This window comes from Artibeus jamaicensis, unplaced genomic scaffold, assembly GCF_021234435.1.
Source record: "Artibeus jamaicensis isolate MK-2021 breed Jamaican fruit bat unplaced genomic scaffold, CSHL_Jam_final contig_525, whole genome shotgun sequence".
NCBI lineage: Eukaryota > Metazoa > Chordata > Mammalia > Chiroptera > Phyllostomidae > Artibeus > Artibeus jamaicensis.
In genome coordinates, this window is record NW_026521874.1 from 15,277,220 (window position 1) to 15,295,619 (window position 18,400).

General features: G+C 37.0%; 1 protein-coding gene and 1 pseudogene across 2 annotated transcripts in view; one reads left to right on the forward strand and one right to left on the reverse strand.

Annotated features, from left to right (window-relative positions):
* The window catches only part of TTC28 (tetratricopeptide repeat domain 28), a 576,581-nt gene that overhangs the window by 483,524 nt on the left and 74,657 nt on the right, over positions 1–18,400 (reverse strand). The window lies entirely within an intron of this gene.
* LOC119055143 (DNA damage-regulated autophagy modulator protein 1-like) lies at positions 5,811–6,567 on the forward strand (annotated as a pseudogene).

Below are 18,400 nucleotides of genomic sequence, written 5' to 3' on the forward strand. Positions count from 1 at the left end.
TACATGAATTGGTATCATAAGTAGATTATTAAGTATGCATATGGTAACACCAACAGTAGTATGTTAAAAACTGCAAATAAGTTAGCTAAAAAAGTCAATATAAACAGAAACAGAATATTTAAAGTTCATATATCGTAATTCTGTAATATGTTAACATTATACAGAAACTTTTTAATTTACACTATACTAGTGATTTTGCAAATCTATCAGTCTGTTATCAATGGAAATTAATTTATTTGCTTTCTAATCTCTGTATGACCTTCTGTGCTTTGATATTTTGGTTTCATTTTCAAACAAACCACTTTAAACGAAATAGTTTAAACACAGGTCTAAAGTATCCATGGAAACGAAACTGAAATACGTAAATAAGCAGGGAGACATATAAATAAAAATACCAATAACATATAATCAACACAAAAGAGTAGAAGCCTGAAATTTAAAAAAAATCACAATTAATAAAAGGACATAGTTGCTTCCTCAACATAGTAAGAGATGCACGAAGCCTGTCCAGAAAGTATTAAGCCATATAATAAGAAAAAGAGACATTTCTTGAAGAAGATACGAGATACAAGAAATATTGCACATAGGACAATGATGCCTCAGTTCCCTTCAAAGTAGGCACCTTGGGACCTCACACAGTTCTCCCAGTCACCATCAGCTGCCCCATCATATTTTCCTGAATCTCATCAAAAGTCTGAAATCTCTTCCCCTTCAAAGGTGAATTTAGTTTTGGAAAAAGCCAGAAGTCACAGGACACAGAAATCTGGGATGTAGGGGACTGAGTCACCTGGGTGATTAGATGTTTCACCAAAAAGCTCTGCACAATACGTTGATACATAAGCAGTGTTGTCATGATGAAGCTGCCAATCACCTGTTGCCCATATATGCGGCCTTCTGAATAATCCCAGTAGTTTCTGCCGAGGAATGTTCAAGCTTAGCACAAAATCTGATACAGACTCATGGCTCTACTCAGTCATTTTGAATGTGACGGCCACAGAGTACACATGCTTACCCAACGGCACTTATTGCCCCCACTGACTAGTACAGTGAAGTCATCAGTGTTCACACATGTGCATTCCTGCCCACTCTACTTGACTGCTAGGTTACACTGAAGTGGTGCAAACCATTCTCCTTCTCTTAACAATGGTTGGACTTTTTCTGGACAGACCTCATATACATTTATTTAGATCTCACCCTAAAAAACAGCATCATACTTAATAAAGAAACTCTAGAGGTATTCCCAACAAAATCAGAAAAAAGGCAAAAACATATTCTCTATTGACAAAATTACTTAGCACTGTTCTCACAGTAACAGTTCATGCAATTAGTTAAGGGAATAAAAGTTTAAAAATTTAGAAGAAGGAAGTAAAGTTACATGGTTGAATTCATGGAAACACAAAGAAATGAACTAAAGAAGCTATTTTTTTAAAGCCAATAAAATTAACATAAGAACAAATGGCCTTCAAAAATATAAGCAACTACTTTAGAAGATATAAAGGAGAAAACCATTTCATTTATAGGAGTAACAAAAAAGATGAATGACCTAAGAATCAGGTTATCAAGAAAAGTGCAAGATTCACATGATAAAATCTCTTAAAGCTACTGTGCAGTGCTGAACAAATATAATGGTCTATCTGACCTTGAATAGAAAGGCTCAATTTCAATTCTTTGATCTAGAATTATTTTGTTTTATAAGTATAATGCAATCCCCCCAAAATACAACAGAACTTATCAATTAAGCAATGAAAGTGAACAAAAAAAAACATACAAGTAAAACTCAGAAGATAATTGAAAAAAACAAAAACAAAAAACAAACATACAAGTAAAACTCGGAAGATAAATAAAAAAAAAGAAGTGAAAAGGAGTACTAGCCAACTCAGATATTAAACTATAGTCATAAATTTTACATTATAATGCTACAATAGTTACCAGCACAGTTATGAGGTAAAAAAAGACAGATATGATATATCAATGAAAGAGAGAATCCAAAGACTATATATATATGTATATATATATATATATATATATATGTGTGTGTGTATATATATATGTGTGTGTGTATGTGTGTGTGTGTATATATATATATATATATATGAAAATGAAAATTCAGGACATGATAAAGATAAAATTGTGTGTCAGTGGGAAAAGATGGATGGGTAGCCAACTTGGAAAAAAATAAAAATGAATCCTCTCGCACTAAAATAAATTGCACATTGATCAAAAATGTAAACATAAGCCCTGGCTAGTGTAGTTCAGTGGACTGAGCACAGGCATGCAAACCAGAGGATCAAGGTTCAATTTCCAGTCAGGGCACATGCCTGGGTTGCAGGCCAGTTCCCAGCGGGGGACGCATGAGAGGCAACCATACATTGATGTTTCTCTCCCTCTCTCCTTCCCTTCCCCTCTAAAGATAAAGAAATAAAATATTTTTTAAAAATGTTCAAACATACACAAAGGTAGAGAAAATAATTCTGTGAACCTTTGTACACTTAATTCAACATTATTGATTCTGCCACTCTTTTTGTGCATAGTTTTAAAAATTTTTATGCATAGTTTAAAAAACACAACATAAGCTAGGTTAAAATATAAATAATCTAAGGTAAATATAAAAATTACAAGTAAATATACTCATTATAACACTGAGTATAACAGCAAAGCATAAAATAATCCACTAATGGAAGACTGTTAAATTATGATACATCAGCCCTGGCTGGTGTAGCTCAGTGGATTGAGCACAGGCCTGTGAACCAAAGGGTCGCCAGTCTGATTGCCAGTCAGGGCACATGCCTGAGTTGCAAGCCAGATCCCCAGAAGGGAACACATATGAGGCAACCACACATTGCTGTTTCTCTCCCTCTCTTTTTCCCTTCCCCTCTCTCTAAAAATAAATAAATAACATCTTTAAAAAAGAGAGAAATGAACTTTGCCAGAGACAGACCCGTATTTTTCATTTTTAAATAATGCTTAACTGGTTTCAGAGCTTGGAATTCAATCTGCAGTGACATTTATAGATATAATACAGAATTACAGAATTTTGCAACTGGAAAAAAACTTCAGATCCTAGGTCAGCCTAACATGCTTCATTCATTTTACAGACAAAGAAATGGATATTTGAATAGTTTGAATAGTCTAAAGACACACACAACAAAACAGTGGCAAAACGAGCTCGAGTTTTTCCAGATGCTGTCTTCTTTCTACATACCATGCTGAGTCATTCCATCATGGGTACCATCACCACAGAGCAAGGAGATACTAGTTAAAAGGCAATGAGAAAAGACCAAACTATTTTCATAGATTTACTAGGATGAATCTTTGATACTTATGTTATTTACCACACCTAAAAAAGTATTATGAACTACATTAAAACCAGTGGTAACTTCCACTTCCAACCATGATGAAGTAACAAAGACCACATTCATGCCCTGCTGCAACAACTAGAAAAGTGACCAAGCTACAGGAAACAACTCTCTTTAGACACTGGACCACAGACAGCAAAAAACAGTAACACCTCAGAGAAGGGCAACAAATAAGGTTGTTTGGTAAAATATAAATAAAATATATGCATATTTACATGCATTCTGCCTTTTGGGACCTTCTACCTTCTAGGAAGATTCTGGGGCATAGAACACATAGGGAAATCAAAAACAAAGCACAGACAGGTCTTGCTAACTAGGAGTCAGAGGTCAGAGTTCAGCAAGACTGAGGCAATTGAAGGTGGCAAACCAGATACCCAAAGAAGAGAGAACTACACAGATTTGTAAATAACTGCCTGCTAGAATGCAGACAAGCCTTTTTAAATAAACACAACAAAATCCAAACACAACAGGGAAACATTAATAATGTCCACATCCAAATTTTAAAAATGCCAGAAGTGTGGGGGGAAAAAGCAGCATGTAAAACATAACCAGACAAAAAAACAAATCAATATACCTCAAAAGACAGAGATGATGAAATTAGCAAACAAGCAAATTTAAAAAGCTATTATAAAATAAAAAAATATTTAAAAAACAAAAAGTTATTATAACAATGCTCAACAGAAGACACATTCTGAAATGTGAAGTTATTATTTAATGAACACAGAGTTTCAAATTTGAAAGATGAACAAGTTCAGGAGATGGATCGTGGTGAGAGCTCCATAACATTGTGAATGCTCTCACTTGACACTGAACTACACATTTAAAAGTGATTTAAGTAGTAAATTCTATGTTATGTATATTTTACCACAATTAAAATAAATGTATTAAAATATTAAATGATACATCAGTAACAAAGACCTATTACAGAAATTCTGAAATATTTAAGGTAAAACACTATTCATGAGTCAAGGGATAAACAAAAAGAATCATAGAAAATATAAACTGGTAAATGCAAACATAACATATCTAAATTTATAGAATGCAGCTAAAGCAGTGCTTGAAGAAAAATGTATGTCTTCAAATACTTACTACTGAAAAGAAGTCAAGTCCAAAATCAATGATAAAAGAATTAGAGCAAAGTAAACCGAAAGCAAATAAAGAAAAGGAATAATAAAAATAAGGACAAATATTGATACAATTTAAAAAGATAAAGAAAATTAATTAAACAAAAAGATGTTGCTTGAAAAAAAAATCAATGAAAATGGTAAACTGCTAGCCAGACTCATTAAGACAAAGAGAAGGCACAAATTACCAGTATCAGGAATGTCAAAGGGCACATTACTACAGATCTTACATACATTAAAAGAATAATGAGGGAATAATATGAACAATTTTATGCCAATAAACTAAACATCTAAAAGGAAATGGACAAATTCCTTGAGAGACATGATAAACAAAACTGATTCAAGAGAGACAGAAATAATGACTTGTTGTTCAGCACATTTATGCATTCATTGGTTGATTCTTATATGTGCCCGATGGGAAACTGAACCTGCAACCCTGGCATACTGGGATGATGCTTCAACCAACTGAGCAACCCAGCCAGGGCTCAACTATATTTCTTATACTAGCAATAGACAATTGGGAATTTTTAAAATTTAAAATATCATTTATAATATTACCCCCAAATATTAAATACTTAAAGATAAATTTAATATATAAGACTTATACAAAAAATTATAAAACACTGATGAAAGAAAGAAGATAAAAAATGAATGGATATACCATATTCATATTCATAGATGGAAACATTCAATATTGTCAAGATGTCACTTCTACCCAAATTAATCTACAGATTAAATGTGATCACAATAAAAATTCCAATAAACTTTTCTGTAAAAATTGGTAAGAAATTAATTTTAAATTTTAGATGGAAATACTAAGACCCTAAGCTAGTCAGAGAAATTATGAAAAAGAAAAACAAGTTGGAGAGTTCATACTACTGATTTCAAGGCTTACTGTGAAGCTACAGTGATCAAGACCGTGTGATGGTTACGTAAGAAGAAAGACATAATAAATCAATAGAACAGATAGAGATTCCAGAAATAGACCCTATAAATATATGATCAAATGATTTTTGACAAAGGCGCCAGAGTGTCCCTGTGGAATAATATTAGTATCAATCTTACTTTGTACCATACACAAAACTTAACCTTAAGTAAGATCATAACTTAAACATAAAAGGGAAATCATGACACTTCTACAATAGTAAACCTAGGAGAAAATCTTCATGATCCATGTGGGCAAAGATTATTAGTTAGTACAGAAAAAGCATAATTTATAAAAGAAAACATGAATAAATTAGACCTTATCGATTTTTATAACTTTTATTCAAAAGATAGTTAAGTGGGGCTGGGCCTGCCTCCACCATCAAGGAGCCTCCTGTCCTGCCCCATGGAGAAGCCTGGCACCCACCCCAGCTGCGCGCAGCATGCTCTGGGTGGCAGGATACTGTGCTTCCTGAAGGGAATGGCCTTTGTCCCCTTTCTTCTAGTGACCTGGCCACTTGTCTCCTACATGGTCACCATGCTCTCCAGGAATGTCAAGCCCTTCCTCCCGTACAACAGTGACACAGGCACAACACCTTCAGACAGTGGTATTTTGGGGTTTATGATAAACCTCTCTGACTTTCAAGCCATAATGTACACAAGATATAAGATGGTAGAAAAGTGGAATCAACCTAGCTAATTCAACACTCCTGTTTTTAACTTAGTGTCCTTTGCTCTGGAATTGGTGGGATGTCTCAGAATGGGCACTGTCACCAATTTTCGGGAATTAGCTGTCCCAGTGGTCCAGGGCAGTAGTACCTTTTTGGGTTTTATCTGTGGTGTGGTGTACACACTCCTGCAATCCACCATCTCTTACAAATCATGTCCCCAGGGGAAGAGCCTCTCCACATGCCAGGTAGGGATGGCCATCTCTGCCATTTCCTGTGGAGCTGTCAGCCCTGTGATTGCTGATGCTTCACAAATTTCCATAACCAAGCTGGAGTGGAATCCAAAGGAAAAGGATTATGCATATCACATGGTGAGTGTGATCCATGAATGGGCAGTGAGTAGCCTTCAGTTCTATTTTCTACTTCATAACATTTATCTATGATTTCCAGAGTGTCACTTTAAGGACACCCACAGAAATCACCAATGACATATAAAGAAAGAAAAATTATACCTTACTGAAAGTCGCAGATGATTTTAGAAGTGGCAAAGGCAGCAGACAGGGTTTGAATTCTGCCCTGCAGCAGGCATCTGCGGCACATACAGAACTTGAATTTCATTAAGATTCCCAATAGTTGTACTACTTCCAAAGGTATATTTTCCTAGAGAATGTAGAGCATTTATGACAGTGTAGCAATGTCTTTATAATTTTTTCACTTTTTAAATATATATTTTATTGATTATGCCATTACAGTTGTTCTATTTCCCCCCTTCATTCCCCTCCACCCTGCATACCCCCTCCCCCACCATTCCCCCCCTTTAGTTTATAACCACATGTCTCCAGTTCTTTAGATTCTATATTTCCCCATACTATTCTTACCCTCCCCCCTATTTTCTACTTACCGTCTATGCTACTTATTCTCTGTACCTTCTCCCAACCTTCTCCTCCTCCCACTCCCCTGTTGCTAACCCTCCATGTGATCTTCATTTCTATGGTTCTGCTCCTGATCTAGCTGTCCTCTTAGTTTTTGTTTTAGGTGTGGTTGTTAATAACTCTGAGTCTGCTGTCCTTTCACTGTTCATCTTTTTTATCTTCTTTTTCTTAAGTTCCTTTAACATTTCATATAATAAGGGCTTGGTGATGATGAACTCCTTGAATTTGATCTTATCTGAGAAGCACTTTATCTGCCCTTCCATTCTAAATGAAAGTTTTGCTGGATAGAGCAATCTTGGTTGTAGGTCTTTAGATTTCATGACTTGGAATACCTCTTTCCAGCCCCTTCTTGCCTGTAAGATCTCTTTTGAGAAATCTGCTGACAGTCTGATGGGAACTCCTTTGTAGGTGACTGTCCCCTTATCTCTTGCTGCTTCTAGAATTCTCTCCTTCATTTTAATCTTGGGTAATGCAATGATGATGTGCCTTGGTGTGTTCCTTCTTGGGTCCAACTTCTTTGGGACTCTCTGAGCTTCCTGGATTTCCTGGAAGTCAATTTCCTTTGCCAGACTGGGGAAGTTCTCTTTTATTATTTGTTCAGATAAGGTTTCCACTTGCTCTTCCTCTTCCCCTTCCAGTACCCCTATAATTTGGGTGTTGGAGCATTTAAAGATGTCCTGGAGGTTCCTAAGTCTCTCCTCATTTTTTTTAATTCATGTTTCTTCATATTTTTCTGTTTGGTCATTTTTTTCTTCCTTCTGGTTCATTCCCTCGATTTGAATCCCAGTTTCCTTTCCATCACTATTGGTTTCCTGTGCATTTCCCTTCATTTCAATGAGTTTAGCCTGCATATGTTCCTCCAATTTGTGACTAAAATCAACCAGTTCTGTGAGCATCCTGATCACCAGTGTTTTGAACTGTGCCTCTGATAGGCTGGCAATTTCTTGTTCACTTAGATTTATCGGCTCTGGGGCTTTGAGTTCTTCTTGAGCCATGTTTTGGTCTGTTTGCGCCTGTTATGTATGAGGAGAGGAGCCTTAGTTGTTCCCCAGGGCAGAACCACCCAGGTCGCTGGTTTGTGATGCTGTATGTGGGGGCAGGGTCAGAGAGGGACAATAGCAGCCCCCTCTGCTGCTTCCCACCACTGGGGCCTGCACGGTCTGTCTCACTGCTCGCTCCATCGCTGGTTTATCTGCGCGCGAATGTGTGACCACGATCAGCCTGCTGCCTTGTGCCCTCAGTGGGTCCGCCCGTTGCTACTCCACACCTGGGATCCGCCCACAGCTGCCTGTGCGCCTGGGTCGCGCACCTGGGTAGGTCCAGTGGATCTTTCCTACCCAATCCCGCTCTGCTGCTGGCTCTGCCCCTCTTACCGGTTTGGCTGAATGGTTCATTATTGTCGGACTTCCATATAGTTCAATTTTCTGTGGTTTGGCTGCATTTTTGTTGCTAAAACTTTGTTGTTTTTAAACTTGATTGTGTGAGAAGGCACAATGTTTCCACCTACCCCTCCATCTTGGTGGAAGTCCTAATTTTCTAAACTGACTTTTTATATTCACAAGTTCATTACACAAAAGATAAGATGTTATGGAAAATGGAGAGCTCTTATTTTTGTATAGATTCAGTTCTGTTGTTTTTTGTGTGTGTGTAAATGATTTCTGGAATTACACTAAATGAGGAATTTATTAAAAAGTAAAATCAGGATATTTTAAAATATTTTTAGAGAATGAACTGTATAATTTTGTACCATGGGGGCATTTGTAAAATTCAATTTCTAGTGATCATCAAGATTTGGTTAATAAATTAATACTACGACACTGTTTTTTAGATGAACTAAGCATAATGTTTCTATCAAAAAGCCTTAATACCAACATATGCATCAACTCTAAGTGAACACAGCAGACCTCAGTTTGAACTTCAGTCCTGCTCAGCCTCCTTGCTCACAAGAGCTGGAGGTGTTCCCTTACTGCTGACTGGCAGTCTGTAGTGGGCATAATTTTAGGTGGGATGGATTCAGCAATGCTGATTAGAAATCAAAAACTTTATAACAGAGTAAATGGAGGTGACCAACTAACAGGAAACCCCTCCCTGGATTCCGGGATGCTGACTTAGCTAGATGAGCAAGGAGGGAAAGTGAGTCTCAGGGAGCACTCATGGAAGGCAGGATTATGGGAAGGAGATTTCACTTAATACCAAACCTCCGCAAAGCCAACCTGTGAAAATCATTAAAAATGCCATTTTTAAAAGCACCTTGTGTTGTTACTGGCATAACTTTATACAGTCAGACTCAGAAGCTGAAACTTACATCTCAAATTCATTTTATTTGAAGAGAACATAGGTCCCAGAGAGAAAGGAGAGGCTGCTGAGGGCAATTCATTTGCTGTTTCTTTAATGCCTGTGGCTGTATACTTGCCCACCCTACAGACTGCGAGTCAGGCCCTTTGTTAAGCAAGACCTACACACTCCACCTTTTTGCCCAAATCACCAATGACAAACAAAAAGCCAGGCATTCCAGCAGAAGTGCGCCTTGCAATGTTCAGGTCTGCATATGAAAGATAGAAGAGAAGGAACTCTCCTTCATGCACCCTCCAAACACAAACTTGTGTTTTGCCAAATGAGTACAACTCTTGAGGGCATATGTCAAGGGCAGAGTCCTCACTTGGATAGCCTTGGAGGGAGTCTAGGAGTGGTGAGCCCATGATTGCTCTCAGTAACTACTTGTTGAGTGAGTGAAGTATGAGAGTTAGCAGTGTCCTCTGCAAGGACAAACTGTGTGTCCCTAAGTGCTCAGCAATGGGAACCTGGTAACCATTTCTAGATCTGTCGTGACTTGTCAGAATGCTATGGAACCCCATTGTCACACTGGAACTTAAAGACTGATTAAAGCTACGTAAGCAGCTCTTACTCTGGAGAGGAGCAATGTCACATACCTGTACCACGGAAACTGCAGTAGAATGAGTACATGGTAGGTTTTCCTTTAATCAGACTTTTGTTATCAGCACGTCTCATAATAAACCATCATTTCCACATCTCTCTGGGAGATCAGACTGGGAGTTCCTTGAGGGCAGAACATGTACCTTTAAAACTCCAGCATTTAACCGGGTATCTCCTGGGACACAGTAGGTGTTTCTTTCATAAATGCTCACTGAATGCATGAATGAATGAGTGAACAAATAAAGGAATGATTAAGGATATTTGTAGTGCTGCCTAATGAGATTTACTTTGATTTACTAGTTAAGTGATAAACCAACAGTTCTTGACTGTTTTGCTTTGAGTACTGTAAACAACTCAATTATTTAGACTTCATGATTCTGACAATTCTCTTCAAGCTAGACAGTTACCACAGAAATTTGCTACACAGGCTAGAAAAAATATTACACATGGCTTAGCAAACTGAAAATGCCAAAATTCACTCCAGGCAATCCCACTCCACTGATTCTAGGCAACCTCTAAAGCTGGCCTGACATTTGGGCATTATTTCTAATTTCCAAGAACATGCATTTCCTTGGACCTCATGGCTGAATGAGTAAAATAAAAGTATTTACTTATTTTAGTTAAAAAAAAAACAAGAAAATGAAAGGGTAAAAATTCAGATGACACAAATTCTGTGCTCATGGATTGGAAAAATATTCTGTACTCATGCATTGGAAGAATTAATATGGTTAAAATGTTCATACCACCCAAAGCAAGCTACAGATTCAAGAAAATCTCTATCAAAATTCCAATGGCATTTTTCAAAAAAAATAAAACAATCCTAAAATTTGTATGGAATCACAAGACTTTAAGTAGCCAAAGCAACCTTGAAAAAGAAAGACAAAGCTTGGAGGCATCATGTTTCCCAATTTCAAACTATACTACAAAGCTACAGTAATCAAAAACATGTTATTGAAGTAAAAACGGACACATAACCACTGGAACAGAACCAAACCCAGAAGTAAACCCACACATACATGGTCATTTAATCTATGACAAAAGTGGCAAAAACATACAGTGAAAAAAAGGACAATCTCTTCAATAGATGTTTGAAAAACTGAACAGTGAAACTGAATGACTATCCTTCTTTAATATAAGAAACTTTTTATAAAAGATTTTATTTATTTATTTTTAGAGGGGAAGGGAAAAAGAGGAGAGAAATATCAATGTATGGTTGCCTCTCGTGCATCCTCTGCTGGGAACTGGCCTGCAACCCAGGCATGTGCCCTGACTGGGAATCGAACCACAATCCTTTGGTTTGCAGGCCCGTGCTCAATCCGTTGAGCTACACCAGCCAGGACATGAATAACTACCTTACACCATACACAAAAATCAGCTAAAAATTGATTAAAGACTTGGACATAAGAGCTGAAAACATAAAAGTCCTAGAAAAAAAACACAGGCAGTAAGCTCATTAACACTGGTCTTGGCAAGGATTTTTTTGGATTCCACACTCAAGGCAAAAGCAACAAAAGCAAAACCAAGCAAGTGGGACTACATGAACTGAAAAGCTTCTGCACAGCAAAGAGAGCCATCAACAAAATGGAAAGGCAACCCACCAGATGAGAGATAACATTTTCAAATTACATCTGATAAGGGGTTACTATCCAAAGTATATAAAAAATTCATACAACTCAACAGCAAAAAAAAAAAATCCGAATTTAAAAACGGCAGGAAATCTGAATAGACATTTTTTTAAGGAAGACATAAAGATGGCCAACAGATAAAGAAGATGTGCTCAACGTCCCTGATCATCAGGGAAATGCAAATTCAAACCATAATGAGCTATCACCTCACACCTGTTAGAACGGCTGTTATTAAAAAAGACAAGATAACAAGTATTAGCAAAGATATATGAAAAAAGAAAGACTTGTGCACTGATGGTGGGAATATGATTTGGTGCAGCCACCATGGAAAAGAGTATGGAGGTTCCTCAAAACGTTTAAAGTTCAAAATTAATAAGTAAAATGCATCTCAACATAAATAAGTAAATAAAATTTTTGTGATGAGAACTTTTAAGATCTACTGTCTTAGCAACATTCAAATATACAATACAGCATTATTAACTAGGGTCACCTTGTTGTACATTATATCAAAGCAGCCTAAGTGCCCATCAATGAATGAAGAAAGAAAATGTATATACACACACAACGGAATATTATTCAGTCATAAGAAAAGAGGAAATATTGCCATTTGCAACAACATAAATGAACCTTGAGGGCATTATACTATGAAATAATTCAAACAGAGAAAGACAAATATCATATGCTTTAACATATTTGTGGAATCTAAAATAATAACAATAATAAACTCATAGAGAGAGAGAACAGATTGGTGTTTGCCATAAGCAAGAGACAGCACATGGACAAAATGGGTGAAGGTGGTCAAAAAATAAAAACTTCCCAGTTATAAAATAAATAAGTCATGAAGATATAATGTACAACAAGGTGACCCTAGTTAATAATGCTATATTGTATATTTGAATGTTGCTAAGACAGTAGATCTTAAAAGTTCTCATCACAAAAATAACACTGTGTGATGATGGCTGTTAGGTAGACTTAATGTGGTGACTATTTCACAGTACATACAAATATTAAATGATTATGTTGTACAACATTAGTTTCAGGTGTACATCAGTTATATCCCAACTGTTTAAAAATGAGCAAGTAAAATTCTAATGAGGAGTAAATAATATTTCCCAGAAAATAATGAGAATTCTTATTAACCAATAATAAGAATATAAATAGCCCATTAAAAACACACATACAAACTGAAGAGATACTCTACAAAGAAGATACACTAATGGTCAGTAAGCACAAGAGAAGACATCCAACATTACTAATCAGGGTAAGCAAATTAAAACCACAATGAAATATTTCCATATACCAATTCAAAAGCTAAAATTAAAGACCGACCAGACCACACGTTGACAAGGATGTCAAGAAACTGAATGCTGATAGCAATGTAAAATGGTGCAAACCCCTGGCAAACAGTTTGTTAGTTTCTTTACAGCTATACATAAACTTACCATGTGACCCAGTAATTCTACAGGCAGGTATTTATCTAAAAGAAATGAAAACTTACATACACACAGACTTGTACTTGAATGCCCACAGCAGTTTTATTTTTAAAAAAATAAAAAATAAAACTAATCCAAAGGTAAATTAACAAGTGAATGAATAAATTGTAGCATATCCAGAATACCACAGTAGAATACTAATCAGCAATAAAAAGGAATGAATGACTGCCCTGGCCAGATGGCTCAGTTAGTTGGAGCATCATCCCATATAAAAGGTTGCAAGTTTGATTTCCAGTCAGGGCACATACCTAGGTTGGGGTTGGACCTCTGTCGGGGCATATGCAGGAGGTAAATGATCGATGTTTCTCCCTTATCTCTCTCTCTCTCTCCCCCCCTTCCTCCCCCTCTCTCTAAAATTAATTTAAAAACATATCCTCAGGTGAGGATTTAAAAAATAAAAAAGGAATGACTTACTGAAATAAGAACAACATGGGATGAATCTCGAAAAACATTATGCTAAGCCAGGAAGCCAAACATAAGAGTCTATGCTGTGTGATTCCATACATATAAAACTCCAGAACATACAAATCTGATGTATAGTGACAGTGAGCAGGTAAGAGCTCGCCTTGGGTGGGGGTACAGGTATGGGCTGATGAGGAAGGGGTACAGGGAACTTACTAGGTTCATGGAAATTTTCTATATCTTGACAGCATAGTCAAAATAAATATATAAATCTGAATATTTAGATATTTATATATTTGTTAGATTCATTGAGCTATACACTTAAATGGGTACATTTAATATATGTAAATTATACTTCAATAAAGTGATTTTAAGTATATTTTGATTAAGCTATTACAGTTTTCCCAATTTTCCCTTTATCCCCCCTCTGCACTGTACCCCCCAACCCTTCAGTATCCCCCCTTAGTTCATATCCATGGGTTGTACATGTAAGTTCTTTGAATTCTGTTTCTTATATCATTCTTAACCTCTCCCCATCTACTTAATGCCTACCAATTATGCTTCTTATTCCCTGTACCTTTCCCTTATTCTTCCCCCCTTCCCCACTGCAACCCTCCATGTGATGCCCATTTCTCTGATGCTATTCCTATTGTTTGCTTAGTTTTTGTTTTTTCTTTTTTTTTTAGGTTCAGTTGTTGATAGTTATGAGTTTATTGTCATTTTACTGTTCATATTTTTAATCTTCTTTTTCTTAGACAAGTTCCTTTAACATTTCATATAATAAGGGCTTGGTGATGATGAACTCCTTTAACTTGATCTTATCTGGGAAGCACTTTATCTGCCTTTCCATTCTAAATGATAGCTTTGCTAGATAGAGTAATCTTGGAATGTAGGGCCTTGCCTTTCATGACTTCAAATACTTCTTTCTAGTCCCTTCTTTTCTTTGGGACTCTGGGCTTCCTGGACTTCCTGGAAGTCTATTTCCTTCACCAGAATGGGGAAATTTTCCTTCATTATTTTTTCAAATGTTTTAACTTCTTGCTCTTGTTCTTTGCCTTCTGGAACCCTTATGATTCGGATATTGGAACAATTAAAGTTGTCCCAGAGATTCCTCAGTCTCTCTTCATTTTTTTGGATTGTTTCTTCATTCTGTTTGGTTGGATGTGTATTTCTTCCTTTTGTTCCAAATTGTTGATATGAGTCCCGGTTTTCTTCCTGTCACTGTTGATTCCCTGAAAATCTTGCTTTATTTCACTATGGGTAGCCTTCATTTTTTCCTTCATTTTTTGACCAGGCTCCATCAGTTCTGTGAGCATCTTAATTACCAGTGTTTTGAACTCTGCATCAGATAGATTGGTTATCTCCTAATTGATTAGCTCTCTTTCTGGAGTTTCGATCTATTCTTTCATTTGGACCACATTTGTTTGTCTCAGCACACCTGTTATGTTGTAAGGGGGCAGGGCCTCAGGTGTTCACCCAGGCAGGGCAACCCTCCTTGCTCATGGAGGAGGGGTCAGAGAGGGAACAATGAGGCTCACTTGCTAGTCCAATGAACCCTTGTGTGAGATGGAGTTTCTCCCGCTGGGGCAACCCTCCTCCCATAGTTTACAGTTAGCTTTGAGTCTTAGTTTCCCATTTAGCCAGCTCTGCCTTGCTCACTTGGTCCGCTGCCTTGCCCAGGGGACCTCTTAACCAGCCCCAACCACAAAGTCGGAGGCCTTGCCGCTGGTCTCCTCCTCCTGCCCAGCTGCCCGTCTTCTTTCTACTGGTCCATTTGAATGTTTAATTCCTTCATTGTCAGAGTTCCCCAAAGTTTGATTTTCTGGCACTTCTGGTTTGTTGTTTTTAGATTAATTGTTATCTTCCTTTTGATTGTGTGAGGAAGGAAAGGGTTTCTACTTACACCTCCATCTTAGCCAGAACTCTAGTTCTACCCAATAAAGTGATTTCTTAAGATAGATCTGTGTGTGTATGCATGTCTGTGACCACAGAACATGGGCAGTTATGCTACGGCCTCCTATGGCTATGCTGTCCAGTGATTGGGATAGCCAAATAAGTGTTCCCTACATAAATGTAGCCAAAGATTCATTTAACCACCAATCATCTCCCTATACACCAGATGAATGAAGAGAAAATAATAAAAACTTCCATACTTCACTCATTTCAGCTAAGTAGTTCTACCATTAATAATGATGCAAAACTACTCTCAAAATTCTCATCTCTCTTTCACAAAGAATGCAAAACATTCTCTACCTCTCAAACTAAATGTCTTGTTGTCTTTCCATCCCTAGTCTATGAACCTAGTATTTTTGAGTTACAACTTGACACTGCGACCAAATCCAAGAAGCCATCATTTTTTATTTAACATCCATTGGCTGTATTCATAAAAAATTTATTCACTGTAATACTGCTGCATTCCTTCCATAGTCAGACTCTTATGATATAATGTGATATTCTTAAGGACATTTCAATGCTGAGGCATGTTTTAAAAAATATCATAAAACAAATCTAAAGATATGCATCACTTAACTCTCATTAGCCAAAAAATTAAACTGTGCAAAAGCAGAGCTTGTGTTCATTCTACCCACCTCCCTATTACATCCTGATCCTAGAAAAAGACCGAAAAATTCATTCACAGCAAGCTTAATGTAGATCATTCTCTAAAAATGCGTTGTTTTAACAGTGGGTAAACAGTTAAAATGATTTAACCTTCAGCCAATGTTTAAATGAGCACATCTTTAATCACAGTTTTATAACACTACAATCACTACATCAAGAATACTACATATGAAAATTATAGGTCTCTCATCCATTTCTAATCACCTAACACTGCTGTTCTCTTTTGGAATTCTTCTATGTCACATAATTCTAACTTACTAGTCATTTACCTAAATATTGTCTAACAAAGGGTGGATGCTCAATCCAGTGACATTTGATTTTCTTCCCCCCACCTTAGTGCTCATGCCCTTGATACAAATTGACAGAGGGAGGGAAGTGCAATTTGTAGTCACACTAAGGGATCTGGACTAGCCCCAGATCATCTTGGAAGAATAACGTAACCTCCAAATAAATCTTGGTGTTGAACTCTGCTCTGCAGCAGGGCAGAGGCTGACTTCAACATAAAGAATTGATCAATTTGGCTGTGAGCCTCCTGTCATCAGTTCCCAACCAAAACATCTTCCTAGGTTCCAACCAGAGGCATGTTAGGCTACATTGGACATCCCAGACCTATGCCAGCGTTCTGGAGGCTCTACCAAATCAGACATCTTCTAAGTAGGTATCTGATGAAAGGTGTAGGACTAGTTCTGAATCATTACTATATCTCAATGTTCATACATTACAGTTTAATTCTACTTTTACTAGATCAATAAAAACTATTGAGAGACTAAAAATCAATCAACAATGCTTGTACCCGGACAGCTCATATAAATTACATGCTTTCTTAAAAAAACTGTATGCTTTTTTAATATACTATTATAATCAAAAATAAAGCTGACCAAGAACTAAGCAGTACAGTAGAAAGATGCTTCTAGCTTATGAAAGACCAAGTATATACTCTGCAAACAATTGTTAGCTTAACTCCATTAGAAATATAAACAGATCCTCAATGAGTATGTTTATCCAAATTGCAATCATTAGGGGTTTTATTATATGTATCCACGAATTTCATTTCAATCTGCATTGTTCTATTGCTCACAAAGATTCACAAAAATTTAGTACTAAAAGAGAACTCCAAGGTTACTTCACTTGATTCCTGTAATCTTCTTTTCTCAATTAATACAATAAATGATTTTATTAAAAAACCAAGGAAACAACTGTACTTGAACAACAATAAAAAAAAAAAATCAGCCCTGGTGGTGCAGCTCAGTGGATTGAGCATGGGCTGCAAACAAAAGGGTTGCTGGTTCAATTCCCAGGGCACATGCCTGGGTTGCAGTCCAGGTCCCCAACAAGGGGTGCATGAGAGGCAACCACACATTGATGTTTGTCTCTCTCTCTTTCTCCTTCCCTTCCCCTCTCTTTAAAAATAAATAAAATCTTTTAAAAAATCATACAGCTAATAAACAGACAAGGGTAGAATGAGAATTCAATTCTTCTTAGTATCAATCCATACTGTACAGTTCTATCCAATCACTAAATCCAATCCTAATATACTATAAGGTCTTATGATAATATTAAACAAATTTGTAATTATTTCCAGATGCAGCTCTGAGCAAAACTGTAATGTGGATGAAATTTGTGACTGGTTCTTCAAGCCTCTTCTCTGCCCTTTGTCCCCCTAGCCTGTGCTGTTCTTACTATTTTTCCTACTTCACTGGTATTCAGTGAGTTAATGCTCTTGCTACCTACCTTTCTATTAAATCCTCATCTTAGGGAAAGACTGAGAAATGCACTCATGGTAAGCTGAGCATGGTCCCTTCTCTAAAGATCTGTTTTATCAGTGGGCAAAGTGTCACTTGATTCTGGCACCTCAGGATGCTAAGGAAGTAGGATGTGCAGGGAGCAGTGACATTCCAGCCTGATATCATAGTTGCAACCTCTGAATAATCAAGCAAACCCAGACTATCCTACATCATATAAGGTGACATTTTTTATGTAACATCACCATAATTCATTAACCATAAAGCTTACAGTTATGCTGGTTTAGTAGCTTCCACAAAGTACAGGTTTACTGACACCAAGAGCACCATTTCTTGCCACATATGCATCTGTCAAACCATCTGAACAAATAACTGAGAGGCAGTGTGCCAGGCAGACTACAGGCAGATGGATATGGCCGGCAGCACTCAGCAGATCAGTTCTGCTGGTAAATAGCAAAGATGCAATTTGGAGAGCTAAACTCTTCTGTCCAAACACCACCTACCAACGCAACATTGTTACAGCTTAATGTTTTCCAATAAGGTCGTTTTTCTCATTGGCCCATGTTTTCTCATCCCCGTAT